The sequence below is a fragment of the Camelus bactrianus genome, chromosome 27, assembly GCF_048773025.1.
Source record: "Camelus bactrianus isolate YW-2024 breed Bactrian camel chromosome 27, ASM4877302v1, whole genome shotgun sequence".
NCBI classification, from domain to species: Eukaryota; Metazoa; Chordata; class Mammalia; order Artiodactyla; family Camelidae; genus Camelus; species Camelus bactrianus.
Window position 1 is genome coordinate 35,667,945 of NC_133565.1, and position 25,932 is coordinate 35,693,876.

A 25,932-nucleotide genomic window follows, 5' to 3' on the forward strand; every position below is an offset into this window, starting at 1 on the left:
ACTGGAAGCCTGAGCCCAGAGACTGCACGTGACCTGTGCAGGGACAGAAAGTCAGTGGGTCTGTCTGTCATCTGCCTTGAGCTTGCCTGACCTCAGCACCAGTCTTGTCCTTTATGTGGCCCGACATTTCTCACAGGAGAACACTCCCTTTGAGCTAGAAGCCACGGCACCTCTTAGAAGAGGTGGGTGGGTGCTGCGGGCTTGTACCCCAGGGCTCCCTTCGACCGGCTCGACCCACCACGAGCCCCTGCGTCGTGGGAAACAAGATGGAACGATAAATGCAGTGGGGCTGAAAAGTCCGTGCCCTTAACCTCCAGTCAGAGAGTCCATCTTGGAGGGGAATGACCGCCCGCGAGCACTGGGGCAGAAGGTGAGGGTGCTTATGCGAGTCCAAGCCACAGAAGTGATGGTCAAGTTGCTGTGAGTGAGAACTCGGTTTCTGCTTGTGTGAGGGCTGGGGACAGAAGATCAGAGGAGAGGGAGAGAGGGGAAGGGAGGCAACAGGGTGTGGGGCTGGGGACCGCATGAGTGGATGTGGTCAGCATGCATCCCCCAGGGGTGGAGTGGCTGACAGGCTTCTAAGAATGAGGCTTGCTACTGCAGTCTGAATAAACATGGGCTGCTGCAAGGTAGCAGGGCAGTGTCTCTACGGAACACACTTCCATTTAACCTGCTTCCCACTGTGAACCTGTAGAAATGGAAGGCTGGTGACTCGTCACGTCAGGCTCTGGAATGAAAAAGAAAAATGAGTAAGAACGGAGTTTCAGTGGTGGCCGTGCGAGTGTGAGCCCATCCTGTGGAGTGAGGACGTGGTGGGCGCCGCAGTTACACTGCATTCAGCTCTGAGTGAAAGACGGCTTCAAACAAGGAGTTGGTGCAGTGTCTCCGGGTTATCACAGGGGACCCAGGTTCTCTCTCACTGCTCTGCGTGTGTGGCTTCTGTCCTCATGGTTGCCTGGTGGCTGCTCTCTGGCAGACATCTTGCCCGAGTTCCAGGGAAGGAAAGGAGGCCAGATGCGTGAATCTGTCCTCTTCCGAAAGCCTTCCCAGAAGCCCCACCAGTGCCTTTTGCCGGGGGGTCACACGGCCGTGCCTAGCTGCAAGAGTGCCTGGGAAGGAGGCTGTTTCGGCTGGGGTATTGCCCCCTGAACAAAGCCAGGGTTCTGTCATTGAGGAGGACGTGGGGAATGGCTGTTGGGTAGGCAACTAGCCGTGTCCGCCACGAAGCTTATCTGCACCAGCGCTCGGTGGGCTGGGAGATCCCAGGAGCCATCTGGGTTATTTGGAGATGAGTAAGACGGTCCTTGAGGAGTTCACGATTTGAAGGGTGAGACAGGCACCTAATTGGAGTAACCAGAATACTGAGTTACATTTTAATATAACGTGGTCAGGGGAGGCAATAGAAGTAAGCATGAGGGGGGCTCTGGACACAGAGGCAAGACGGCTTGGCTGGGAGGGGGGAGACTCCCCTGAGCAGAAGATAGTTACGTGGGGGAGGGTACAGCTGGGCGGCGGAGCACGTGCTTAGCATGCACGCGGTCCTGGGTTCAATCCCCAGCACCTCCATTAAAATAACTAACTAAATAATAAACCTAGTTACCCCCCAGCACCCCAACCCCCCCTAGAAAGAAGTTAGTTAGGTGGTAGTGTGTCTGTGGCTGTGGTGAGGGAGGGGCCCTCCTTGGCAAAGGGGGTCCCTGTAAGTGAAGAGCAGGGGTGCGGAGTCCGTGTGGTGGGGGTGGAATCACAGGCAGGCTCGGATACGAGGACCCTCAAGTCTAAGGTAGGAAGGGACACAAGTGGTCTGGAGACAGGAAGATGGTCAGGGCTCTCTGCCCGGGTGTGCATCTTGGTCTGTGTCCTAGAGACTCGGGGAAGCCACTGGAGAGCGCTGAGCACCGGAGTGACCGTCGTTTTGGATGCTCATTCCGGCAGCTGCATTGAGGGGGGCGCTCTCAGATGTCCGGGCAGGGTCCATGCTGCCCGTCCCCAGGGCTGTCATCCCGATGTGGTGCCCTGTACTCACGCAACAGAGCGGAGGGGCAGGGAGGGGGGACTGGGAGGGGGAGGGCGAGGCCAGATGACCTCCTGCCACTGTGCACCGGTTTTGGAAAGAGAACTTTAAATCAAGAAACTTCTGATAAAAACAACCTCTCCTTTTTCAAAGTTGAGGCAATCGCCCTGAGAGGGGCGAGTGTGTTACCCAGACTCACCACTGCTGCTGAACCAACGGGAGTCCAGTCTTCTGCCTCCCCCGTCAGTTCTCATTCAGATCTCAGACCGTGCTTCTCTGTCCCTCGTGTTGGCTTGACTGTCACCTTGGAAGGGAGAGGAGTCCTGGCCTTGAGGAGATGACCCACGGGATTGCGGCAAGGGTGAGGGTGCTTTGAGGCGTAGAGGCAGCTAGACTCGGCCGCACGGGTAGGGGTCAGGGGGGGGGGTGTCGCGGGAGGCGGACGAGGCGGCTCCGGAGCGGGAGAGGCTGGGGGAGACTGGGGGAGAGTGGGGGAGAGTGGGGGAGACTGCAGGGGACTGGGGGAGGGAGGCGAGGCGCTGCCGGGACGCCACCTCAACTGCTGGTGGCTCTTGGGGCAGCCGGGGGGGTGACGGCCCTCCACCTGTTGACCGCGTGGTGCTCACACGTGACCCAGGTCCAGGGGGTCGGGCTGGCTGGCTGCGAACCCAGAGCCTATGGACGCCGCGCTCGCGGGCCGCGCTCAGCCTGTGGGCCGGGGACCGCGACCGGTCGGCAGGTGGCGCCGCGCGCCCGACGCTGGGCGCTCGGGCTGCGGGGTCGGCGCCGGGCGGGACCCGGAGGGAGAAGAGGCGTCTCCAGCCCGCGAAGGAGCTCCGGGATCTGGGGAGCGGCGAGGCCCGGGAGCGCGTGCGTTCACGGCCAGAGGCCCGGGCGTCTCTGCAGGAAGCGGGGGCCACCGGGGCACCCTCCCCAGGGCTGTGACGGGGGCCCGCGGGGCTCTGCCAGGGCTGGCTGCCCATGCGGGGACTATGGAGGGAGCACGGTGTTTTCTGTTTGTTTCCGTCAGCTTCCTGAAGCTACTGCCCCCGGGCTGGATGGCGCAGGAGCTTCCCGGAGCCTCCTGGGCTCTGCGCCATACCCCGAAGGCCTGATGGTTGCGCGCCGGTCCCTCACTTGCCCTTCAGGTATTTACGGGTCGTCTGCCGCGTGCTTGGAGCCCGACTCATCGCGGAGTCTGCAGCTCTGTGCTCTTGGGCTCCATCCAGCTCTTCCGGTTCCGGATGTCACTCCCTAGGCCAGGCGGTTTTCACCTCTCCCTGGGAGCTATAGCCACATCAAGCTGTGTCCCTGTAAACCTTTCTCCTCTCTCCAGCTGGACTGAGCTTTCCAAATCAAATCTGATCACACCCCTCCTTGGCTGAAAACTCTCCGTGCCTTCCCATTGCTCTAGGGTCAAGTCAGACGCCTTGATATGGCCCACAGGACCGACGGGTGTGACCCCAGCTGACACCTCCAGCATCCAGACTCCAGCCACACCAGACACCCAGGTCCCCACTCCCCACGCTCTGATCTCCGGGCCTGCACGTGCCTTTCCCTCCGCCTGCAACGCTCTCTGCTACCTGGGCTTTTTTCTGGCCAATTTCTACCTAAGCTTCAGGCCTTAACTTAGGCAGCCCTTCTTCCTGGCAGAAGCATCCCGGAACCTCACCCTCCCACCTCCGCACCCAGTCGTCTCTCAGGCCACTTCTCAGAGTCTGTGTAACTGCACGTTGGACTTGTCTCTCCCCCACCAGACCCTGATGTCATGAATACAATGTCTTGAATAATAAGGGCAACCCCTCAACGGAGGGAGCTCTTTCTTACCTTGACGCGTGCCAGGCACCGTGCCAGCACTTTTTACACCTCCCCGTGTCTAAGTCTCACCTCCCTTTGAGGCGGGAGCCATCATGATCTCCATTTTAGAGGCAAAATTGAGCCTTAAGTCAAAAATGTGCCCCGGTCAGGTAGTTAGCAGGTGGGGAGCCAGGAGTCCAACCCCAGCCATCTGACTTCAGGGCCCCCTCCGCCCCTCGCTGGGCAGGTCAGGGCTGTGTCTGTCTGCTTCACGATTATGCATCCTAGCTCCTAACCCAACACCCGCCATCCAGGAGGAACTCAGTGACTATTTGTTGGATGAATAAATAAATGAAGAGATGCTCGGCAGCAAATGTAACCCCTGCTTGGATTAGCTCCTTTAAAGGCAGTGAGAGCAAGGCACGCCGTTACCGATCCACACCAGAAACCACCGCATGCAGAAGCGAGCCACGCTGAAGGCTCTCCGGCCAGGCGGCACCGCCCGGGCTGCCTGCGGGGCTGGGCGGCGCTGCCTGGCCAGTGCGATTAGGTAAGACGGGGCTGGACACACAGAGAAGGTCCTGGAGTGCGGGCAGGGGCTGGGGACCTCCAGGACCAGGTCGGGAAAGAGCCATTTGGGGAGTTTCAAGTGAGCAGAGACCTGGTAAGTGCTGAAAACAGCCCTTTCTGTGGGGGCTTGACAGCGGGGAGAATCAGTCCACAGGGCTTGAAATTACTCTGTTCTGTCCAAAGTGGGGTGTCTGCTGGGGATTTAGGTCAGTGGTTCTCAACCAAGATTATTTTGCTTCTCAGGGGACACTGGGCAATATCCAATCTGCTTGTCACAGCCGGGGGTGGGCAGTGCTCCTGGCATCTGGCGGGTAGAGACCAGGACCACTGCTAAACAGCCTGCAGTATACCGGACAGCAGTCCCCACCCCAACAAAGAATCACCGGCTCCCACCGAAGAGGGATTCATGCAAAGGCTGAAAAACCCTGGTGTAAACAATGGACTGGGTGAACCCTTGAGGAAGCGACGTTTGTGGACGTACCCTCTCTGCCGCCTTGAGCCCCCTTCAACAACGTAGGCTGTGACAGAGGAGGGGCTGGAGGTGAGAGATGCCTTTTCCCCCACCCTTCCCCTGACCTGGAAAACGTGACCTGGGACTCGGCCCCTCTCTGTGGTTCCTCCCCTTCTCCTCATTCCTTGCAGCTCTGTTACCGCTTCAGGATCAAAAGTGTGAAACATTTGGTGCCCAGATTTGAGCAAAGTGAAGCGAGTGGCTCTCAGATGTGAGTGTGCTCGGCTCACCTCCTCCAGGGACTCTGACGGAAGTACCTTTGGGGGTCACTGCCAGAAGGGCACAGGGTGAGCCTGGAATGGGGCGGCGTTGGGGACCGTCACTGTGGCCACCCAGGCAGAGGTGTCACTTGCTCTCCCATGCCCCCCTCCCGGGAGCCTGACCCCCTCTCTGTGGCCCGTGTGCGTTCACTCTAGAACTGTGCCCTGAGCCCTCCCTATGTTCCGGAGACGTTGTCAGGGACTGTTCGGTTAGGGGGGTGCCTCAGCCTTCAAGGAGTGTGTAATCTTTTAGGAGAGAATGGGGTTCTCTATACCTGACTGTGTTATTTCAGGCCCTGCAAAAAGCGGACCTCGGGACAGGATTAGATGTGCAGTTCACTGGGGGAAACACCTGCGACGATGAGGGACGCCGGGCAGGCTGGGGTCCGACACCTGGGAAAGGAGAGCGGGAAGGAGCAGGAATGGGCCAGGGAGTCAGTCCGCAGTGCAGCTCTAGGAGGGCGGCAGCAGGCTGTCTGCTGGCTGGGGAGCCTGCACCCTGCGTGAATGCTACCAGCACCTCCGTGCCCAGCCACTGGTGCCTCCTGACCCCCGACCCTTGGCATTACTTCTGTGGCTTTTTCAGGCAGCCTCTGCAGGAACCCTGGACCAGTCCTCCTTCTCAGAAAGCAAGGACATGACTGAAGCCCAGGCTCCTGCCTCGGAGCTGCCCAGGCCCCGAGCCTGGCTCCACCCTCCACCCCCCTCCATCCTCTCCTCCCCGCGGGCGGCCCCCCAACCACGGGGATGGGGCCTGTTGCCTGCTGAGCCAGGCTGCCTCCTCACCCCACGTCTGCACGTCTGCGCGAGCCCTCCTCTGCCCAGAGTGCCTTTTCTTTTCCTTTAGTCAAACCGAAGTCTGCCCGTCGCCTGGCCTGAGCCGACTCCCACTCTTTCCAGGATTTCTTCAGGCCCCACTGATGTCCCCGGTCCTGGAATTTCTGTTCCGTGCAGGAGCGTGGCCATAACTTAGGGCCTCATCGCTTTCCAGTTCCAGTTGTGATTTAGCTTCGAAAACTAGCTTCCAGGGCAGGGCAGGACATGGCCACTCAGTTCTCTGTCCACCATCTCTTCTTTCCTCCTCTTCCTTCCTTCCTTCCTTCCTTCCTTCCTTCCTTCCTTCCTTCCTTCCTTCCTTCCTTCCTTCCTTCCTTCCTTCCATCGATCATGTTTGCCAGTAGAAACGGACAGGACTTTCTTCCAAGCTGGTCACCCTCAAGGTCCCGGCTGGGCCCCGAGCTGGCAAAGCTGGAGTGTTCTTTGGTCTCCAGCTGGCCTGACCTTGCCCGACCTTGCCCTTACTCCTCGCTCCGTGGGTCCCGGTGGCGTCCACTGCCCCTTTCTCTGACCTCCCCAAATTAATCACTATTCTCAGTGCCTGGATTCACACTGAGGAACCAGTGACTGCTTCCAAATGTGATTTCTCCCTCGGGAAGGTTTTGACCGGGTCCCAAAGTGCTGAAAGGATCAAATTCTAATGAATCTGATGCATGAACGAGACACTGTGCTATCCAGCATGGTAGCCAGTAGCCACCTGTGTCTGTTTAAATCAAGTACAATTAAAATGCAGCCCCTCAGCTACAGTGGCCGCGTTTCACTCGTGGCTGACGATGACCCTGCTGGCCTGCGCGGATACACTTCCGTCACCACAGCAGGTTCCCTTGGACGATGCGGAGAGAGGGAGGCATTTTTCTGAAAGCAGGTGTATCAGGAGCTTTCTTCAGTCCTGAACCACCCCAGTTAGAGGTCCTTGCCTCGCTGAGAGCCCCATGTTAAAGGCTGCCTCGCTGAGCTGAAGGAGGCGCCCAGGCCCCTCTGAGCCATTCCCAGCCACCAGAGAGGCCCCGCAGTCAGCACAGGCCTTGAGGTCATGGGGGCAGTGGTGCTGGGGGGAAAGAGAAGGCCTCTGGTCACCTTCCAGGCCTGGGCCCCTGCCCTCTGCTCTTGCATGCACCTCTGGATGGCCAGGATCGCCCACTCACAGCTTCTCTCCACGGCCTGCAGGAAGGGGAGGCCTGTTCCGCAGCGGCCCGGGTGCAGAACTCCTAACGCAGCATCGACGTTCTGCAGCGACTGGTATCGGTTATTACGCAGAAAGCCCAGGGAGAGTCTGAGGAGCGGTGGGGGGTGGGGGGGGGCAGAGAGCGCGGGGGAGGGGGAGGAGGGGCTGGCGGGGGCGGGGTCCTCGCCCTTCCTCGCAGAGACCACCACCTCAGGGTTGAGGGGTGAATGGAGCCTGTCCCTCGGGCCCACCAGTATGAGGTGACGCTCCTCCTTTAGAGGGATCCAGGCAAGCCTGCGTGTGTCGGCAGCGGGACACCGGGATGCCGAGGGCAGAGCGGCAAGGCCCGGGAGGAGCCGGGCGCAGGGCAGGGCGGGCGCAGCTTTGATGTAAAGGGCCAGCTGTTTCAGGCTTCGTGGGCCTTTCGGTTTCGGTCGCAGCTCCTCAGCTCTGCCGTAGCAGGGAAGTGGCTGGAGCTGAGGCATAAACAGATGGGCGGGAGGTGTTACAATAACACGCTGTCTGTGGGGACGGGTGGCAGGCGGGGCTCGCCTGCTCCTGACCTAGGACCTCGATCCTCCAAGTGTGTGTCTGGGACCAGCAGTGTCACCATCGCTTGGGGTCTTGTGAGTAACGCAGAACCTCAGGCCCCACCCCAGATCTGCAGAAACAGATCTGCATTCTAATAAATCCCCTGTGCCTGTGGAAGTTTGAGAAAAGAGCTCAAAGGTTTTTTGTAGGGGGGGATCCGGTCAGAATCAGGAACAATGGGTAGAAATGGCAGGAAGCAGAATTTCACCTCGACATCAAGACGAACGTTCAACCAGAGCTGTCCTCAGAGGCAGCGAGCACCCCGTCCCCGAGATGTGCAGCTGGGGGCCAGAGAGCCGCTTGCCGGCAGGATGAAGGGCATCAAGGCTAAGAGTCCCTGCCGGGAGGCAAGCTGCCTGGGTTTGGACACTGGTTCTGGGCAGAAGGGTGCTTCCCCATCCTTGTTTCAGGTGCCCTGTCCATCAGATGGGTAATCAAAGACCTCACAGGGCTGTGCCGAGCGAGGCCTGCTTACCACCCACCCCTGCTAAGTGCTGCGGGAGGGGACAGAATCTGTAACAGATAGCCATGGTTTGGGCTGGATTCAGGACCAACCTTTGTCTCTAAGTTCTGAGACTGGAGGTGAGGAAGAGGGAGGGTCTGGGCAGTAACAAGCCGAGCCAGCGTTTTTTGGGTATTCGGGATGAGCCAGGCGTTACGCAAGCCCCAAATCATTCGTGGCTGTCAGGTTACTTTCAGAGGCTTGTGACTGTAAGAGCAGATAGGTTACAATCTGTTGTTGCCCAAACACGCTGCGTGTTTCAGCTTCAGGAAGTCGAATCGAGCCTAGAGGTGGAGTGCCGGGTTTTGTCGCCGACAGATTTCCACTATGTCGAGGGCACAGCAACCCCAGAGCGGGTCCCAGAGCCGCCTCTTCTGGCCACGTCGCGGCTCAGGGCTCAAGACGCGGGGCCAGAGCTCTTGACTGCAGAGAAGGAAGGAGCCCGTTGGCTCCCGGTCCTCTTCGTGTGGAGGCGCCCAGTGAGGTAGCGCCACTCCCGCCCTTGTTGTTCCGTGTTTATGGTCATGTTCCATGACCCCCAACACAGGTGCTAGTGACAGACCTTGGTTTGGGTTCTTGCTCTGTCGCTTCATAGCTGTGTGATCAAGGGCGAGCCTCGTGACCTCTCTGAGCCTTGGTTCTTTCCCGTGTAAAAGGGACCGATGATGCTGCTGCTTCCCAGGGCTGCGGCGAGGGTGCAGTGAGAACGCGGGCGACCCTCAGGGGCGGTGCTGCTGGCACCTGTAAGCCTCCTGAAGGCCCTTCCTCCCCCGCGGCACTGGCCGCGTAGTAAGGGGTTCATACGGACTCACCGAATGTGAGAGGAACAAAGGCGCTTCTCTCCACAGCCTGGGAAGAAACTGCTCTGGGGGGGGGAGGAGGGGGCGGGCATGCGGTGGGGAGGGCTGATGCCCCCTCCCTGCCCTGCCCCCTCCCCCGAAGGTGCCCCCCCACCTCCCACCATCATCTCATCTCCAGCGATCTCTGTGTGCTGAAGTTCCCATCAGCCCGTGGCCGACTACCCACCTTTCTTCCTGGTAACAGCTTTGCCTTGCCTTTGTGGAAGCCCACACAGAGTTCTTGTCTTCCCAAAGAAACATTTCAAAAGACAAGGTCCTGAATTTTTTGTGGTGTTCTGTGTGTGTTTTAGTCCAGAAGGTGGGCCGGAAGGAAAGGAAGGACTGCCCCGCACACCCAAGGGCCGAGCCTGGGGAGTCCTTTCTCACCGCCCCCCTAGCTCCGTCTCATCTCCTCCCCCACCGGAGAATTTTTGGTGCTTTTTAGTTAATTAATTTAAAGTGACGATAGTCCCAGATGAAGCTGTAAATTAGTTTCAAATGGCGCAGCCGGGCCACCCACTACTGGAAGATCACATTGCAGCGACAACATTAAAACTTGAACAACCCTCAGCAAGGCAGGAGGAGGGGAACCCTAAAACCTCAAGTGAAAACACATTTCCAGCGCGAGTCCTTGCCGCAGCCCTAAGAAAGTGGAAACAGATGGATGGCGGCTTTGATAATGAGAGAGGCAATCAACTTGAGATTAAAAAAAAAGCCCACCCTGAGCCCGATCCAAAAAGGATGAGTCTGACGGTAAAGTCCCAGACACACAACGTTCCACTTAAGCGGCTGTTGACATATCAGCCGGGAACAGAGCGGGTTCCGAGCGAGGTCAGCCCGCCTCTCCCCAGCGCTCGGCATCGGTCCCTCGCCTCGAAGCCAGAGCGCTCAGCTCCCTAATTGAAAACACTGCGGTATCTTTGGATGTCGGTGACGGTCAGGTTTCCCCTGGAAATCACTAAGTGTTCTCGGGAGGCTTGGCCGCTGCCTGCTGCCAGGTTCCAGAGAGCACAAAAGACGTTTCTGTTTTTAATTTAACTTCATTATTATTATTTTTTTTTTGGTTGGTGTGTGTGTGATTCGGGGGAGGAGGGACAAGATACCAGGCACAAAGAGGAGCTGTTCAGAATCAAGAGAAAAGCTGCTGAAGTCACGAGATCAGGACTCACGCCTTGACTTGGAAGCCTGCCCGCCGTGAAACTGGGAACAGATTCTGATGCTCCTTCTGCCTCCACCTCCTTGTCTGTAGAACGGGGGTGAAAAAGCCTCGCCGGGCAGGTTCTCAGGGGTGGAGCTGGGCAGGGTGTGGGGAAGGTGTTAGGGTCTTAGGGCTGCATTTCCATTTCTGCCACTTGCCACGCCTGGGTTTTGGAGCGGGTCCCTTCCGTGGGCTGCCCGGCGGCCGAGGCCGGGAGGAAGAGCGCGTGGAAGGTGTGTGCTGGCTGGACTGCCAGCCCTTTGTCCACACCTGGCACGTGCTGGGCGCCCGATGAATCGCTGTCAAGCGAGGGGATGAGCACGTGAAGGGGCTTGGGCAAGGAAAGGGCTAATACTGCTGGGGGTGGTGTGGTTAAATTGATTTCTCAGTGATGGCAGCACATTCCTCTGGGGACTCTGTTGGAGGAGACAGGCCACGTGAGTTTCTGAGGTCCAGCAGGTTGTCTGAGATCCCAGAGAGAAGAGAGACTTAAATGGAAAGGAATCCTACTTTGGTCCAGAGAACACTTGCACGTTTCGCCAGTTCAGTCGTTTTTGGAAAATACAGAGATTTGGTTCTGATTCAAGTTTCTGCTGAGGCTGTTTTCAAAGGCTGTTTTGGGCAATGTCTATGACCATCATGGGGGCAGGGCCTCGGCCTGGCTTACTCACTGAGGATTCTAAGCGTCTAACAGGTGCCTGACACACAGGAGATGCGCAATAAATAAGCAGTAAGGAAACACAAGACCCCCTCTCTCTGTTCTCGCTCCATGCCCCCCACCCCCGCCCCGAAGCCAAGAGGCACGCTGAGCCTTGACAGCCTCTGTGCAAAGGGGGCCTTCTCAGATGGAGAGCTGCTCCCGCGGCATTGCCCGGGGGGCGGTGATCACGGGGCGGGTGGGTTCTGGGTGCCTGGGGCAGAGCCCCGCCCTTCCTCACACTCTCCCCGGCTGTTGGCATCTCTGAGATGAGCTCTTGGGCCGACTGCCTCCTCTGGGCCCCGCTCCCCATCCCGGGTGCTTCTTGTTTGAGGGGACGGTCTCCTCCAGCCCAGGTTCTGCTCCGTCCACTGACTTCCCTGAGCGCTGCAGCCTCGGAACGTGTCAGATTCCACTTGTATTTCCTGGTCCTCAGGGACAGATGTAGCCACAAGGGGAAAACGGGGCCCTGTTGATGGAGCTGGGAGGGCTAACATCTGCCGCTGGCTTGTCTGGACCCTGGCTGGTGCCCCTGGCAGGGCAGCAGCTGGGCTGTGTCTGCGGTGCGCTTGGCCTGGGCTCTTGTTTCCTCCTCTGCGTCTCCCTTCCACCTCCACTTCCCTCCTCTTCCCTCCTTCCCCTCCATCCCACCTCCTGCGCATCCCGCTCTGAAGACCTAGGCCTCAGGGGGCGCTGGGTTGAGGGGAGATTGAGGTGGGCTGGAAAGGATTCTTCCCTTCTTTGTAAGAAGCACCTCTGGCAACAGCATGTCCCTCCCGCCACCGGCGGCCAGCCGCGAAGAGCTCTGGTCCCCTCGCTGCCTCTTTGACTCTACGAGGGGCTCAGATCGTGGCACTGGGGCGATTCTGAGATGCACCGGCTGTTGTTAGAAACACTGAGAAATGTCTCCCCTTTCCTCCATTTCCTCCTCTCCGCCAGTCTGGGCTGTAACAGCTGGAAGAAATTTCTCCTTCATCTGCTCTCTCCAGTCTGTCACTAAGTTCCATCAATGCTGCCTCTGAAACTTCCTTTGTACCCCCTCCTTCTCTCGTTCCCTCTGCTAATCCCCGAGGCCTGGCTCTCGTCCCCGTTGCATGCCGAGCTGCCCAGAGCCCCTTGGCAGAGCTCCCCGCGTCTGATCTCTCTCCTTCCGTCCTCCCCAAACGGCCGAGCCAGGGGCGTTGCTCTCGAGCTCCGTTTGCCTCTCAGGCTCCTCGGCTCGGATCCCCTGGGCTCTGCACAGTGCTTGGTGCTGTCGAGACGGCGTCTGCAGCTCCTTCTGCCTTAATTTCTCCTCGGAGCAGTGGCTGTGTTAGTTACCTGTGGCTGCTGTAACAAGTTACCCAAACTCGGTGGCTTAAAACAACAGGAAATTGTCCTCTTGCAGCTTTGGAGTCTGGAAATCTGCAGAGTCTTCTGGGCCTAAATCCACGTGTCAGCAGGACTGTGCCTCCTTGGGGGCTCGGGGAGGACCTGAGTCCTTGCCCTTCCAGCTCCTGGTGGCTGCTGTCGTTCTCAGTCTGTGGCCCTGCCAGTCTCCGCCTCCGCGGTCACGCAGGCTCCCCTGGCCTGTGTGTCAGACTCCCTCTCAGGGGGACACTGTGATTGTACCCAGGGCACGTCTGGGTAGCCCAGGATAATCTCCCCACCTCGGAATCCGTACCTTCCTCACGTCTGCAAAGTCCCGCTTGCCAAGCGCGGTGCTTTTCACGGGCTCCAGGGACTGGGACGTGGACTCGTCGGGGGCTGTTGCCGATCGCGCGCTTCCGCAGACGTCTGTGGGGCACCTGCTGTGTGCTGCGCCGTGCTCTGGGCAACAAGGTCATTAAGACCAATGAGGCTTCTCAGACCCATCCTCCTGCTGGCTGAGCTGCCGTTACCTGGGCGCTCTCCCCCCGGAGCGCGGTGTTCCCGCTCCGCTCCTCGTCGCGCTGCCCCACGTGGACGACCGTTCCCGCCGGCCCCCTCCGTCCACGCGCGCCGCTGCAAGGTCACCTGGCCTGCTGCTGCCTGCGCTCAGTGCTGGGTGGGCCTCAGCGAAGGCCTGTCACGTCAGTGAGCCCGTCTCTTATCGCCTCCCTTCGTCCTCCCTAAGTACATCTACGGTTTGCTTGGCTACTAAGATGGCTCCAGTAAGACCCTTCTGCCTCAGAATTAAGCCTTCTTCGTGGTCATCTGCTTGGGTCTGGGTGGCAGGGTAGGGCTGTGGAGGGCGTCCGGCTTTGCCTGGCCCCAGCAGTGTTAGGTACAGTTCTTTCTTTCATGCTTCCACTGCCGTTGGCATTGGCGGGGGAGTGGGGGAGCGGGGACGCGAGGACCTTGGAAGACTGCGGTCTGCGTGACTCCTGGGTCGCGTCTCCTGAGGGCTTTGCCCCTTGGTGTCGTCCTAGCCCGGCCCATCCACACCCAGCACCCCGATGGAGCGACACAGTCAGTAAACAGCGTTCTCTACTCCCCTTGGCAGGTGAGAGGGGCACTCTTGGGGCCGCCTTTCCCCACGAGCCCTGACAGAATGCGGCGGTGGGACAGGCCCTATCAGGTGCCGCCTTGTGCTGCTGGTTTACGATTTTAAAGTTGGTGCCCATTTCCCTGCCTGAGGAAAGCGGTTCTAGTTCTGTAAACCGGCGGGGCCGACTGGGGGCCCGTGGATGTGCGCACAGCCCTCAGAAGTAGGGGCCATGGTTGCAGCCTCACGTCTAGAAAGCATTTTAAAAGGCACTGTGACTCGTAGCTTCACGTTTGTTGTCGTAAAACCTCGGCCCTTTTCTAGTTCAGTCTTCTGTGTGGCTCCTGCGAGCACTGACATTGAAACCTCACTGAACACTGTTTCTAGTTTTTATTGAATGTAGTCAGTTTACGTGTGTCAGTTTCTGGTGCCCAGCATCACTTTTCAGCCATACGTATACATACGCAGACTCCTAACTGTTTCTGTCTGCAACAGTGTGTGTTGCCTTTCCAGGTGGAAAACTCTCTACGAGTAAAGACCACCACACTCGCGTGCGCACACACGCACACACGCGCGCACACGCACACGCAACTCCCTGGTCTCCCACAGAGGCTAACGGAGCAGAACTTGGGCTCCAGCTGCCTGGTGCAGTGCTTCCCAAGCTGCGTCATTCCCTCACCTCTTAGACGGCTTTTGTCCACGTCCCTGTACCTCTTTGATTTGATCACAGTTCTATTTAATTTGTCCCAAATGTTAGTTGGACAGACTTATTTTAAAAGGAAGCCCTGCATCTGTACCATAAACAGAAAACCAACATCACATCGTACATAGAATGTAACTATAAGAACAAATATACTGAAAACAAAACCATGTCATTCACCTAAAAATTGAAATAAACAATGAAACGCAGAGTCATAAAAATCAAACTGATTCACAAAATCTAACTGATTCACAAAAGTGAGATCCTCAGTGAGAAAAACAGGATGGCTTCTGACCAGCCAGCAGTAAGCGAACGTCAAGCTTGATGTCAGCAAGATGAGCATGGGTTTCTGTGTCCATTAAATTATAACGTCTTTTAGTTTCCAGGGTGACCAGCACTGGGAATCTCATGTCACCTCCGGCTGTAGTCAGAAAGGAGCCCTTATCCTTTCTGGTACGTTTAAAAAGAAGAAAATGTTTTGAGTATGCGTTTTTGATACATATGAATATGTAATCGTAACTTATTCAAACAAAGGAAGTTATAAACCGTAATTGTAAGACGGACCTGTGAGCGAGCTTACCCCCATCTTAAGAGTGTCACCGAGCACGGTGCCCTCCTCTCTGGTTCCCGTCCCTGCCTCCCTCTCCTCCCCTCCTCGGGTAAGAATTGTCTCGAATTCCTTTACGTGTAAAGATAGTTTAACCACTTGTGACAGCCCTGAACAGCATGTTGTTTAGATTTGCTTGAAAATGAGCTTCTAGAACTGCTGTTCCACTGTTAATGTCTTCCAGGAAACTGGGTACTCAGTTGCGGTGTATGTGCACAAGGGGTGGAGTTATGCCAGGTGAAAGGAACACGGCAGACCCCACGTGACCCCTGGATGGATCTGCATGAGGCAGGAGGCTGGTCCGACTCCCACGCTGCTCAAGCCGCTCCCAGCTCTCACCTTAAGAGGAACTGAAGGGCGGGTGAAATGTAGGGGACTGCCTTCCTGCCATCTTTCACCCCAGTTACTTCCTACGGAGAAGAGACTTACTGCTCTGCTTAGAATCCCGCTTGCAAGGTTGTCCCTTGGCTGGCGTGGGAGCTTGGGGTTCAGAAGGGCCCCCACCATTCCCTGGTAGGAAGGACTCACTCTGCCTAAACTGTCCGAACAGCACGGCTCCTGCTGAGCACCTGCTGTCCTGCTGGGGCCCCCAGGCAGAGTCACGGGCGCCGAGTCTCCGATGAGCTCCCGCCCGGATAGACGGCGCTCATGTGCGCCGTCACGACGCCTCGCCGGGGGTGAAGTGTGTCCTGCGTGACTCCACTGGGGGGCCTGGGAAGTGCGCGCTTGCTTTGCTCTGGGCTTCGCCCAGGCACCTTCGTCTTTGCTAATTTTTCGTTGTTCCCTTTTGCAATGATAAATCGTAGCCATGAGGAGGACTATGTATTGAGTCCTGTGAGTCTTCCTGGGGACTGGTCTGGGAGATCCTGACATTCCTTTAAACCTTCTTTTTTCCTGTACCCCCTCCCACCCGAGAATCTGAACAGAGGGTCCTTGGCTCCAGGCTTTATACTTTGGGGGGCCCTGGATCTCTCTCTCCCCCTCTCTTTCACACACACACACACACACACACACCCCTGACACTTGGAATCTGGAGCTCAGGGAGCCCCAACAACCTGTAGCCCTGCAGACCAGGGTCCAGGCCCCAGGGAAACCCGTCTGCACACCTCCTGGCTGATATCCTGGAAAACTGCCTCCAGTACCAGGAAGCTGGTGTGCGGGATGTTTCCAGCACCGGCAGAGGCAGATACCGCTTCAGAGAGCAGGAGGATCTGAGCGGGAGAGGTGCTGGGGTGAGAGAAAAGGCAAATTAATTAACTTGTCAAATCCTTGCTCTCAGCTGGGATGCAGTAGATTCTTGTATAACAAGTGACTGTTTCTCAGCAGTGCCGAACGCTCATTTTCTTGCTTCCCTTCATGTTCCAGCTGCTGGTTCCAGAGATAAGAATGAACACAGTCTTCACAACCCTTGCACGGGGGTCCTGAAGCGTGTCTTACCACAGTTAACGTACCGCTGTTAAATTTGCATACATGCAGCTCAAGACAGGAAACGTGTGAAGCGTGACGTCAGTTCTTGACATTGGCAGCTCGATGGGCACTGAGTCATAGAATTGCAGACTGTTTTACTTTTATAAAAAGGTCTAATATAGACATTTTCAAGAAATTAATTTTAAAAGTTTCAGCTTTATTTAAACACCTTTGATTAAATTAGTTTACATTCATTAATGACGATTTATATTCTGCCTTTTAGCTTTTGTAGCAATTTAAGATATTTTAGAACAGAAATAACTTTTTACTGAAATTATATTGAATCATCGTTTTACTATTTCCAGTTTTTCCATAGATTTTAAGGTCTTTGGAAAATGAAGATGCATTCACAGTTATTCCCTTTGAATGCAGTTACATTTTGATTTTTAATTATGAGATGATTATTGTCAATAGAATAAAATTTTGTGAAAGGGAACATATTGGAGATTTTGCTGAAGTGAATGCAAAAAACACATGAAGTAAATATAAAATCATACATGAAGTATGGTGTTCTTTATTTTAATATTTATCCAAATATCACCAGCCCTTTAATGGAACACCCAGACACACAAAATAATAATGAAATTCATTTGTCTTTGATGGAAGACTTTCAGTCATACAAAAGCCACAACTTTGTTAATTTTGTTACGTCTTGTTATCATGGAGGTACTTTTGTCAAGGTGGAGAGAGCACAGAGCATCCTGCGTGACGTAACAGCCGGCTTGCCGTAGCAGGTTCGCCCACGTAGACACTTGATGTGTGGCCCCCAGGCTCGTGCAGGCCTGCGGCCCCCCTCCTGCATACACAGCTGCAGGGGGACCTGGTTTCTGGTGTGGCGGGAGCCCTTGGAGCGGAGTGCCAGGCAGCCGTGTGGACCAGGCCACAGCCCTCGCAGCGTGCGTGTGTCACCAGGGCCACGGCCACACTGGCCCGGGGAGGGAAGAGCCCGGGAAGCACCCCCCCCCCCGGTGCCTCGAGGGGGGGGCCCGGCGGAGCTTCTGCCCCCCCCCCCCCCCCCCGCACACACACCCTGTGGCCTCTGCACACCCAGCTGGGAAAGCGCTCAAGTTGTGGGCCCCCCGGGGCTTCAGTTTCAGCTCTGCCACCTCCTGGTGACGTCACTCCGGACGAATTTCCTTAACCTCTTTGATCTCGTTTCAACACATATAAAATGGAAATACTCGTTCTTCCTTTCCAGCGTTGTTGTGAAAATGGAGATTTGGACGGAAAGCTCATAGCACCGTCCCTGGGACGTGACTTGATACGTGTGCACCACTGTTCTTGGAGGGAAACTGAAGAGAGACATTCAACAGAGGCGGAAGTCATCCCGGTGATTGGTAGAAGGAAGAACCCAGGCATTTCGATGTTCTTTGCATTCTCCGGGCCCTGAATACCCGCGGTTCCTCTCACGCCCACCTGCTCTCCTGCCCGCACCTGGGGGAGGAAGGGAGCCAGCCCTGCGAGGCGTCCTGGTCTGAGCACCAGGCCACTTTCCCGGGAATCCAGCTCTGAGGATTTACAGCCAGGGTGGGTGCACACTGGAGGTCCCCTTACCTGTAAGTTATTCCACCAATAATTAGATTTCTTTCTGTTGTGGGAACCAGCACGTGTAAATTCACAGAAACCTGGGAACAGACGATCTAAGGGTCACTGGAGCCTGCACGCTGCCTGAAATGCATCTTCCAGGAAAATGATTTCTCTGGGCACGGAAGTTGCCGTGGTCCCAGGGTAGTCGTAGCTCAGGCTCTGACGTTCCCATAATGCCGCGCTCAGTGATGGAGTGTTCCTGGTCCCCTCAGCAGCCGATCACCCGCCTGGCCCCTGCTCTCTGAGCGGAAGAGCCTCTCTGACACCTGCTGTCGCCTCTGAGGGCAATACCTGCGGAGGGAGGGTGGGCAGAGGGGAGGAGAGACCACTCCCTTCCCAGCCCCTCTTCCGGGCGGGACTGAGCCTTCGCCCTTCAGGTGAGCCACTTGGAGGTCAAGGACACTTTGAACCACAGCACAAATCACTAGCCATTTGCAAAAGGATAAAATTAGGTACCGACTTCACACTGCGTACGGTGACAAATTCCAGACGGACGAAAGATCTTTGCATTAAATATAAAATACTAATAAATTGGAAGACAATGGAGGCGTGTACACATGTAAGACTGTTTAGTTTTACATACAATCCAAGCCGTCATCCTTCTCCGGTACAGCCTTACAGACAGTCTCACACAAGTAGCCTCACAGGCCAGGTGGGGCAGAAGTCGGTAACTCAGTCTCGATCTTTTTATCTCTACATCTTGGGGTGGGGAAGGCCTTTCTAAGTCTGGCGCCAAACCCTGAAGCCAAAAAAGAAAAATTTGGCAGATTGGACCACCTGAAAATTAAAGAAGCAAAACAGAACTCTACCACGAAAAGCTCCACATGAAAAGCATAAATAAACCAAAGCATAAATACGTACATGACAGCCTGGGAGAAAGTGTTACTTACACAGTCTAAGCGGGCAAACTGTAAACGCTGCAGCACAGCAAGTGCCCCTCCAAGCCGATCACACACACACACACTGCGCACACTGCGCTACACAGGCACACACACTGTGCAGATGGGGAAAACTTAAAAATTATTTGACCTCTAAAACTGAAAGAAGAAAAGTATTTGACCTCAATAATAACTAAAGAAACTTGAATGAAAACAACACTGTGGCTGTGCCTTTATCTTTGCCCACCTAATCAAAAAGATCGGTAACCTTCAGAACTGGAGAGAGTAAAGAAATGAGCTCGCACCCACTGTTGGTAGGAATAAAAATCCCTTCGACCTTTTTGAGGGTCATTTGTCAATAGGTATATGAACTTAAAACGCCTTTACTGAGTAACCCAGCCATCTCTCCTCTACAGATTTATCTTCCAAAATCATGGCACGAATGAGTAAAGACGTAAGTACAGGGGCATTCACTGTACCATGGCTTATGAGAGAAAACACTCGTAGGAGTCAGATTTCCACGGCAGAGCATCGGATAGCCGTGCAGTGGAATTGTCCTCAACTCTTCACAGACAAGGGAGATCCAGGTAAAGAGGGAACATTTTTTTTCTGAGCACTTGCCATTTTTCTGAGCACATGATCTCATTTAACTCACTCCACACTTTGTAAAGTAGGCGATGTTGTCATCATTTACACGTTGCGGAAGAGGCAGAGAGAGGTTATTAACTTCCACAAAATCACACAGCTGGGAGAAGTCAGAGCTGGTAATGGAACCAAGCAGTGAGTTTCCTACGGAACCCAGCAGGAAGGGGGTCACTGATAAAAGTTGTGCTAAGTGACAAAAAGCCAAGTTGCAGAAGATGTAGCTTAACCACATTTTGGCGAAAATACATATGACCGTGTATATAACGTGTACATTTATACGTACGTCTGCATTACAATCATTATAGAAAGAGTAATTCGGTGGGAGTGGCTGAAGGGGCAGCGAGAGAAAGTTGATCTATTTTCTTCCCCAAAAATGACGGGATTAAAAAATAAAACTAGCCGCTCCGTTCCCCTCTGTTTTTATTTTTGTTTTATTATCCGTGCCCACTTGACTTGGATGTAATAAAAGTGGCCCCGTCTGGTAACAAAAATACATCCTTGAGAAAAATAACACGTCCAGTTCACACCAGAAATGAAAACCCCAGTTTGGGAAATGCAGCCTTTGATAGTTATCATTTAGCAGTAGATACATTATTTCAACTAAAGGCTTTAAAAATGATTTAAAAGGTTCTACGTCGTCACTGTGGAGGAGGTGGAATTTTGGAGCTGGGAGCGCGAGCTGGTCATCTCCTGGTCATCTCCGGGGAGCTGGGCCGAGCGCACTGTGGGCCGCGCTGCGCTTACTTCTCTGTGTTCTTCCCGGCGTCCTGTTTCCCTGACGCCCTCCTGCAGTTTCCCAAATGCAGAGAGAACCTGGTCAGGGAGGGAGAGTCGCTGTGGAGTCGAAGAGTCTCGATCCAGCCGAGGGGCGTCACAGGGGCTAGTACAGGATGGAGTCTGTCCACGTGCTGGCGGCCGGAGGCGCAGGGTCACGGGTCCTCCAGCCGCCTGGCTCAGGAGGGGGCCCTGGGCACGGCGGGCCCCTGGGCTCCGCGGTCTGTCCGGTGCGTGCAGAGCGGAGGCCGGCGCCGGGCCGGAGAGCAGTGCGCGGCGGGCCGTGGGGCCCAGCGAGCCCGCCAAGGAGCTTAGACAGGTCTCAACCAGCAGTTCTCACCTGGGGGCGATTTTGTTCCCCAGGGACATTTGGCGAAGTCTGGAGACACTTTAGTTGTTACCACTGGAAAGTCGGTGCTACTGGCACCTAAGAAGGAGCGGGCGAGGAGGCTGCTAGCATCCTGCGGTGCAGCGGACACACCAGCGGACCAAGGGCCACCCCGCCCCCGTCTCCACGGGGCTGAGGCTTCAAAACCTGCGCTCCGGTCGGTCTGGTAGCAGGAGGGGCGGGGCCCTGGGGTCCCACCTCTGGGGGCTCCTTGGCCCTCGTGCTCCTCTTCCAGGAGGGAGGCAGCTTTCTCCAAGGTCAGGCGGGGACAGCCAGCCCAGGCCTCTCCAGGGCCCTGCATTGCCGAGGGGCCGGGAGGAGTCAGGTTAGAACAGGACAACTAACGCTGACACAGCGCCTGACAGGTGGCAAAGTGCCTCCTCTGTGCTGGGGCTCAGAGCACACTGGGGCCCCCTGCACCGCCCCGTATCGCTGGGGTCGTGGACAGGTTTCCGGAAACGGCAGAAGGCTACACTGCTTCTCATCCTGCCGTGAAGTGCGTGCCTTGTCATAGAACTCCCCACGTCCCCCCTTTGATCGTAGCGCCAGCAGTCCAGACTGCGCGTGGCTCCAGGTCCACTTCCCGGCGGAAGTGGGGCAAACGTGCTCGTCCTCCCAGTGCCCCAGCAGTGCCTGCTGAGGGGACGGCTCAAAGCGTCCTCTTCCTCTCAGTTCCTTGGGGTGAGTCTTCTGCCTTCTTTGGAAGAAGATTTGGAAGTGAGGAAGAGGATGCTGTGGACCTTGTAAGATGGAGGCTAAAAGAGGGGGAGACTTGACTCATTGTGTCAACTTCACAGTAGACGCTTTAGAATCCTAAAAAAGCAGCAGCTGAACTTCACTGAGCGACAGACCTGGCCGGCCCCACAATCGCAGGAGCCAGTTCCTTGCAACAAGCTTCCGAGTGTGTGTCTCCTGCTGGTTCTGTTTCCTTGGCTGAGCCCAGACGGATACCCCTTCATGCGAGTCAGTTTAGCTGACCGTCTCAAGCACGCCGTTACAGTTACTGCTGTTACTCTCATTTTCTTTTCCTTTCCTTCCTTCTGCCGGAGGTTCAGGGGGTTGAACCCTGTGCCAAGCGCGCTCCACCCCCAACCCGTCGCCCTCCCCTTCTAAACTGGGGCCCAGAGAGGCAAGCGGTGAAGCCGGGACTCAACCCCTAAGCCTTCTCACTCCAGGGCCCACGCTCTCAGCTGCTGCCCCCGAGAATCGCAGGGAGGGAGCCACGTCCAGCCGAGCCGTCGCCGGGAGTCTGGCCGGCTTCAGGGTGGGCCCGGCAGTCGTGGTGGGCTGGTTGGGACGATGCCGTGAGGGGGATGGCAGCAGCCCCCCGGAGCGAGTCCCTGTGGCAGGTGGACCTGGGGGACACACCCGTTCTGACGCCACCTTCCAGCAGCAGTGTGCCCTGAACCCTGAGCTCCCAGACACTGCGTGCGCACAGAGCGTTCCCTCAGCCTTGCATTTGCCTGTGTTTTGCTTTAGAGTTACCCTCTGGTGGTTTGTTCTGTTGAAGTGTTTTCCCACAGGGCTGAGCTTATTAAAATTCACCGAAACGTTCACAACCTGAACTCCTTCCTCTGATTCACTCATTCAAAGGGACACTGAGTTACCGGTCTTAACAAAGCAGCACCCGGCTGGCCCTGGAGAGGAAAATTAGGTGGTGGCTCAGACAGAACTCAGGGGCATCAAATGGCTTGGCAGTGCTCTGCGGCTGGGCAGACACCGCACGGGGCTGGAAACCCCCTCTCGAGTGCTAAGTTACAGAAAAGCCTTCGGGCTAATGTTTGGGGTGTTGATTTTACGCACTCTAAAGTCACGGGGTAAACTTCTACGGCGTTTGATCTGTCTCCTTGTAACAGCTCAGACTCTGAACGCTAGCCGCCTCCCCGCCTCCCCGCCTCCAGCCCTGCAGCCTTGAGAAGGACTGGACCCAAACGGACCAGGAGCTGGAGGAGGGGACGTGGCACCTTCCAGCAATGACTTGGAAAAGGCAGAGTGGAACATGAGGGGAAGGTGTTGTGTGGTGGGGGGTGTGCACGTGTGTCACAGGAGGGTGGGCGGCGGGCAGGAGGAGGGTGGCTGATGACGAGGCACCGGGTATCTGGTCCAGCCCGCGAGAGGCAAGGTTTGAAGCCTTGGGACCAAACTGGGAGCCTGGAGCCTCCAGGCTCAGCCCAGAGGAAGCAGGAGACGGACAGACCCGGGCCCGTGGCTCAGTGACAGTTCCAAGGGTTAGAGGATTTTCATTCTCTGCCTCTGTCTGTCTCTTTGTCCCTGTGCTGCTATCTTCGTGTGTGCGTGTCTCTCTCTCCTGTGTGTGCCTGCGTGCTCTTTTTCTCTTAAAGCAGAAGAGCAGGTGGACGGCTCACAGAATCATCAGAAAAGGAACACTGAGAGCTTCCAAAGGCACAGGGACCAAAGGCAGGGCCGCAGGCCATGTCACGCCCCAGAGCCAGGCCTGTGAGGACACCCCGCTGATGCCCTGCCGGCTCCCGGGCGGCGCTGGGCGGCACTGCGGCCGCGCGGCTGCTGGAGCCTGGCTGCTGCGCAGACCGGAATCGGGGAGGCTTCCCGTAGACCTGGCAGACCTCTGCTGGGAGACGCAGAGGGGACACGAGTCCCCAGAGGACCACCAGCTGGCTGGGTGGGGCCCGTGAGAGACAGGCTTGGGACGCTCGTATATTGTTTACTGTTGGAAATAAGAGGGACAGTATGGTCAGCTCTGGTGTGAGCTGGGCTCCAAGTGTAGACAAGGGATTTCAAACTCTAATTTTACCCTGGAACACCAGCAATCCCTTCCCTAAACTCCCCTAGAGATTTCAGGGGGCTCTCTGGGCCCTAGAATGATGGATGGATTGGTGGGGCGTCTCCTGGTGTCTCTGGTTCCACAGGCGCAGAGTCTTCTGAAAACTGGGCCGGCAAATGGCACCGGAGTAGGAGAGAGGAGGAGCGTCAAGACCCAAGACAATGCGCTGCGTGGGGGTGCTGGCGTCTTCCAGCTGTAGAGCCCTGTCTGTCTGTTTGATTGCTTTACTTTGGGCCGTAGGTTTTTTTTTTAAGCTGAGACCCTGACCCTCCGTGGCGAGGCGTAAGCTGCCGTGGTCCTCAAAGGTGGCGGGCAGTGACGGTGCAGGGGGAGACAGCCAGAAGAGGGGCCTGTGTTGTTGCTGTGGCCATTTAGAACCAGCTCTGGGAGGGGAAGCTTCCAGAATCCTGGGAAGTGCGTGTCTCAAGGTCCCATCCTGGAAGAGTGCGGGGTGGCCTCCGTATTTCCCAGCCAGGTCCGGGAAGACGGCAGAGAGCACCGCAGGGAGCTCAGCCTCCCGGGGTCTCAGGCCGGGCGGCCCCTGGGGTCTGCGGGTTTCCCCGGGTTCCCTTCTATCTGCACCAGGAAACCAGGCCTGCTTCCAGGCTTGGGCTGCCGATGGGACCTCCGGGACCAGAGCCGAGGGGAGACACAGCCCGAGACCCGTGACTTCCTCCACGAAGGGAGAAGTGGCTCCCTGCCTGCGAGCCCTGGCTGTGCCCGGGGTGGGGTGTGTGCGTGTGCGTGTGCGTGCGCGTGCGCGCACACATATATGAGGTATGTACGTGTGTGTGGTGGTCAGGGGCAGAGCTAAGTCTGGCCCTGCCGGAAGCCTCCTCTTCACATCCTTCAAGGGAGAAAGTCCATTCTCCTTGACTCCTGGGAGCTGAATATCGGAGAGGACGCGTTTGCCCGGAACAAAGCCAAACCCTCAAAGGTTCTTCCCCGTCTCTGACTCTAGAGACCAGCCCGCCCTTCCAGCCGCCTCGCGCACCCTCCCAGCCGGTCCACGCGGGTCAGTTCACCTCGTGGCCCTTCCCCGCGCGTCCCTTCTCCTCTGTCTCTGTCCGTGGGGCTGGGCTGCGTCCCTGCCTCTGCCTGTCCCTCCCTCCGCCTGGCCAGCCTCTCTCTCATCTGTCACTCTTCTCTCCTCTCCTCCTGGCTGGCGCTGAGCAAGTGGCTGTCGGCCGTCCCTCACTCGTGCCGCATCGCATCCCGGAGAAAACCTGAATTGGAGCTGATGAGTGATTTTGGCTCCCCGGCTGGTCTCCCCCCGCTTGGTCTGAAGCTCCGTGCAGCCCGGGCACGTCTGGGGGCCGGCTGGGACGCACTGGGCTCCGCAGCTCCAGGCCCCCGCCTCGGCCCTGGACCCCCAGCCCTCCTCCTGACTTGAAGTGATCCCGCCCTCCTGTCTTACAGATTGGGATCGCTTCCTGCATGTGGGCTTTGGTGACAGCCACCAGATGGCAGGGACTGGTTTTTATAGTAACTCATTAACCTCTTGCCATTCTACAATTAAGAAAGCATTTAATTGCTTTTTCTCGAGCCGTCCTATGAGTGATTTGGGCAGCTTGTGTTCGTCATGTGAACCAATTTGCAGTTAGAGCCCAAGAGAGTGGGAACGGCGGGGTGTGGGGGGCTCAGACGCGGTGAGCATACTGGGAGGCCCTGGACTGCCTTCTGGGGCCTTTGGGTGGAGGGGAGCACAGATCTCAGAAGCTCTCCAGCCCGGCTGGTTTCCTGCTGGGTGGGCGGCGTCCCAGGGATCCGCTCTGAATGCACCTGAGGGACCGTCTAAGTTTCCCCTCGCTTAACTGTGGAGGAGGCCAAGGCCAGGTAAGTCAAGGAACTTGCCCCGAGTCACACAGCTAACGAGCCTGGGCTTCGGCCTGAGCGTCACCCCCCGCCACCCGCGGGCTCTGGGCTACTGCTGGCTTTGCCAGCGTTCCCTGGGGGACGGTGCTGCCACCCCAGCCCCGGGTCTGGGCTCACTCCCACACCTGGTCTGCCTTCAGGTTCTTTACCCAGGAGACAGCTCAGAGCTTCCCTGGATGGATTAACCAGCTCTGTCCAGAGAGGCAGGACCCACCCCCACCATACACACACACACACACACACACACACACACACACACACGCAAGCACACGCGTGCGCACACACGCACACTTACTGCCAACCAGCACACTGGCAGTCTCACTGCCGTGTTGGGGGTCACTGAGTGCCTAGGGCCGTGACCATGGGCGCTCCGGCCGCAGCACAGCTCCCGCCAGCCTTGCTGGGGTGCCAACCCCGCACCAGCTGACCAGGCCGGACACTGTGCCAGCTCACGGCAGGGGCCCCTAGGCCTCCCAGAGACAGTGAGCAGCACCCTTTCCCCAGCACCACGCCCACAGAGCAGGTTTCCAGTCATCTGTCTTCGCCATGTCCTTGTCCCTTCACTGCTCGTCCGTTCCCCACCCCCCACCCCCTCCCCTGGCTGCTTCTTTTCCCTGAATAACAGACCCTTCCCGGCCCGGCAGGGTGGACCGGCAGACGCACTGCCCTGACCCTCCAGCAAGGAAGGCCTTGCCTTGGCTTGGGAGGGTGGTCAGCAGGCCGCCTGTGGCTGCCAGTGCCTCTGGGGACTGTCCTAGCTGCGGAGGGCTGTCCGCCCACG

At 56.9% G+C, this 25,932-nt stretch overlaps 1 long non-coding RNA gene across 3 annotated transcripts; it reads left to right on the plus strand.

The window, feature by feature from the left end:
* Positions 1 to 2,563: 2,563 nt before the first annotated feature.
* Positions 2,564 to 22,475, plus strand: LOC123616921 (uncharacterized). Of its 3 annotated transcripts, XR_012502671.1 has the most exons (4): positions 2,564 to 4,361; positions 4,625 to 4,922; positions 14,507 to 14,580; positions 14,919 to 17,384. It is a non-coding gene; the product is annotated as an uncharacterized LOC123616921 (long non-coding RNA). The 3 variants fall into 3 exon arrangements; XR_006725002.2 differs by lacking the exons at positions 14,507 to 14,580; positions 14,919 to 17,384 and adding an exon at positions 17,400 to 22,475; XR_012502672.1 differs by lacking the exon at positions 14,507 to 14,580 and having other exon boundaries at positions 14,919 to 17,383.
* Positions 22,476 to 25,932: the final 3,457 nt, after the last annotated feature.